We start from the raw sequence: 4,199 nt of genomic DNA, 5'->3' as shown, positions 1-4,199 counted from the left end.
GTGTAGTTGTCGGGGAGGTTGACAGACAAAAGTAAATAAGGAACAAGCGCACACTGCTACATGATATGATCCAGAGGTAGAACGAACAGAAAATACAACTACAAGATCCCAAGAACGTTTACAGCCTGTGAACTCGTGAAATGGTTAATCCCGAAAAACAGTCGCAAACGTTCGTTGTGAAATGTGGCTAAGTGTTACTAAACCAATGGGGAAATATTTTCCATTTCAAAAATTTATGAAACGATTTCTGTTCATATATTTCACACTTTAATTATCATAAGGCGAATCTGCTTATTGATACAAATATGGTAGTTGTAAAAAGAACTCATAATAAAACCTTTTTTGTCAATACAAAATAACAATACAACACTAAATATATTGTTTTAATTGCTTCCAAAAGAACTTTATATATTGCAAGAAAAGGATGAAAAGATCCAGCATGGCCAGGTGGTTAAGGCATTCGACTCGTAATTCGAGGATCAAGGGTTCAAATCCTTCTCACACCAAACATGCTCGCCCTTTGCGTTATAATGTGACGATCAATCCCACTATCCATTGGTAAAAAGAGTAGCCCAAGAGTTGGAAGTGGGTGGTGATGACTAGCTGCCTTCCATTTAGTTTTACACTGCTAATTTAGTGACAGCTAGCACAGATAGCCCTCGTATAGTTTTGCGCAAAATTAAAAAACAAACAAACATACAAGGATGGAAAACTGATTAACAAATAATCAGTGTAAACTGTTGTATTCATCTTAGTTTCTTTATCCACGAAATTAAATCAAGATATCTGCCATTAAACATGATGTTTTATGTCGAGTAGCAAGTGTCTTAATTCATTAGACTATAATTAAAAAAAGTTACTCACTGGTTGTTTTTGGTTTTTGCTTTGACGGAAGGAATGTGACACTAGTCTTTCGTTTTGCAATCCCCCTGAGAAACAGCGGTCCCTAATATCGAAAGGGTTTGTAAAGTTTGGTTTAAACAAGTGGTTCCAAACTATTGACCACCAAGGACCCCTTTTATTATTCCTTCTTTCCCCATGAACCCCTTGCTACTTTTTCCCACAAATCCCATGTTTTTGAAAGATCCCATGTTCCCAATAAACTGTTTTTATTAACTTATAATTAACGCGTGACAGTTATAGGACAGTCTCAACTCTTTATATGCTATTATTTTCTGTCCTTCCACGCATTATTTAATTTTAAAAATTCCACAATATTGCCTTTGTCAGGAACCATCGATCTAGACAACCCTCAAAAGCTATTTTACGATAATAGTACGTTATAAATAAACAAGAAATATGTCAACACAAAACACATTTTTTTCTTTCAATGTTGAAATATAATGGTGGATTGTTTGTTACGGATTGTTTGTCACGGCTACAACATCCTCACACTTAAAAATATGAAACTTGCTTAGCAATATATTCGGTACTGTAGCCAAGAAAGCTAATTCAAGGACACACCCGACCCAAAATAGCAATACACTTGTACGTTTGTAGTCAATGAGATTCAATATAAAGTAATATATTTCTTTAAAATATGTTATATAGTTTATAAGGACGTGTGTGAGATTTACAAATACTTTATTTTCTACTCTTTCTGATTTGATTTCGATGCTATTATCGTTTCACATCGTGGTTTAAACACAGTGTATTCATTACGAGTCCTTACCGCTGGGCTCGTAATAAATGTAATAATAATAATATAATAAAGCAAAGCTGGAGTGGCCAAGAAACGGTATATCTAGCATTTTAACACTTTACGCTGAAAGAACGGTTTCGTTTAAATTAATATTAAATACCTTGTTGTTTGTTTTGTACAGCGTTAAACAGCTATTGTAATAATAATTTGTTTTGTCTATCCTGAAAATACGTACACAACTACACCTTATTATCTCAATGCGCATACGCGTGCGCTTCATTTAAACCAGGGATGTGCAACAGGCGGCCCGCGGGCCACAACCCGGCCCGCCAAGCCATTTAGTGTGGCCCTAGTTGTTGTAATCTAACCATGTGGCCTGATCTGTAATCCAACGCAAATGGAATATTTTTAAAAGCATCGATCCTACGGGATTCCCAGGCTTCGACTCGACAAACTTCTAAAATTATCTTTGCTAGAGAGGAGCAGGCCGAATTCGATTGGTCGGCCTCCTTAGGGCATGAATAGGTGACGTGCACTAGCACTATTGTCTACGACTCAACGTCATGTCCTGAACCTCGCCTTCGCCCGCTGGCGACAATTTTCCCTAACCTCTGCTGTCCGTCATTCATTATTGGTGAAAATTTTATTTCCTTTTACAGTTACTACAAGAGATTGAAGGTAAATTGATTATTATTTAGCATATTGTTGTGACTTTACTGAATTTATTAAAATTTTGCTTTCAGATGCATCTGATTCTATGTACAGTGTGACCTCGTTATTCGCGGGGTTACGTTCTTTACCCTCCCGCGAATAGCGAAAACCACGAATATTGGACGCAGTTTTAAAACGTATATGTATGCGATTATATACTATATGAAATGCTTCCCAAACACTAATGATACTTATACTCATTGATGCAGTAATAATGTAGCAATATTGCATACTGTTATGTATTTCACTAAATTGTACCGTGCGTTACCGGGCTGTGCTTTGCCGTTTGCGTTGTTGGGGAAGCTGAGGCAGTCAGCCAATAGCAGTCCAATCTTGTTTGGTGAAGACGACAATTGATAAAAACGGCTTGATTGAGTAAATACAACAGAAATCTCCTCGAAAAGCCCTTTCAGTCTCTGTGACCTACAAAAACGCAGTTCGCGCATAACCCGCGAATAGGCGAGGTCACACTGTATTTTGCTATTCTCAATTAATTTAAGTACCGGAAGGCTATGATCGGATGCCAATTTAGAAACATGTGTTTCTGTCCATAAGAGGTTCCATGTGTAAATAAATTCTATGTTTTTTCTACTTTGCTATTTTCGTGAGAATAATTTTTGTTTTGATTTCAGGGCTAGTAAAATGTCAGCAGTTAAGAAACGAAAAATTGATGATGAGGGAAGGTTATTCAACAGTGAATGGTGCACAAAATATCTTGTTGTCCCACATAATCAAGGTGTTGTCTGCCTCGTCTGTCAAACTACAATTGCAGTCATGAAAGAGTACAATATTAAGCGACATTACGCAACTAAGCACTCCTCCCAGTTTGATGAAATTGTTGGTCAGGCACGAAAGGACAAAATTGAACATTTAAAAACATCCATTGAAAAGCAACAAGGTGTTTTTACCACTTTCAAGAAAAATTCAGAACTGGTGACAAAACTGAGTTTTAAGCTTTGTGAATGTATGGCAGAAAAGGGAAAGCCTTTCAGTGATGGAGAATTTATTAAAATTGTTTAACAATATTCACAGAATACGCATGTCCAGAGAAAAAATATTTGGTGGAGCAAACTAGCCTTTCCCGCTTTACTGTCTCACGCAGGACAAAAGATCTTTCAGAGGACATCAAAGAAACTTTGAAAGAGAGATTGAATTCGTGTGAAGCTTTCAGTCTGGCTTTGGATGAAAGCACTGATATCAATGACACATCCCAACTTGTCATTTTCATCAGAGCTGTTACTGCAGGCTTTGATGTTTTCGAAGAGTTTTTAGATATGGCAAGCCTTTCCTCCACAACCACAGGACAGGATATTTGTGAACAAGTGCTTAAGGTTGTAGAAAAGTTTGAACTGAATCCTTATAAATTATGTGGTGTTACAACAGATGGTGCTCTTTCCATGACAGGTAGGACAAATGGATTCACCAAGAAATTTCTAACTGCAATTGGAGCACAAGACGTAGTTGTAAGCCATTGCATTATTCACCAAGAGAGCTTGTGCACCAAAGTTCTGGATTTTGCAGAAGTCATGAAAAATGTCGGCCAATGCGTAAATTATATTCGAACACGAGGATTAAATCATCGACAATTTAAAACTTTTTTAGATGAGCTGGACAGTGAGTATTCAGATGTTTTGTACTTCTCTGCTGTACGTTGGCTTAGTAGAGCTGCTACTTTGAAGAGATTCTGGAATCTGCGAGAGGAGATTAAGTTCTTCATGGAGAGCAAACGTCAGAATGTGGACTTCTTGAGCAATGAGAACTGGCTGAATGACTTAGCATTCCTCACAGACATTACACAGCATCTGTCTGATTTAAACTTAAAACTACAAGGGAAAAGTCAACTTGT

The sequence above is a fragment of the Tachypleus tridentatus genome, chromosome 7 (assembly GCF_004210375.1).
Source record: "Tachypleus tridentatus isolate NWPU-2018 chromosome 7, ASM421037v1, whole genome shotgun sequence".
NCBI classification, from domain to species: domain Eukaryota; kingdom Metazoa; phylum Arthropoda; class Merostomata; order Xiphosura; family Limulidae; genus Tachypleus; species Tachypleus tridentatus.
Note: the sequence above shows the minus strand (reverse complement) of the source record.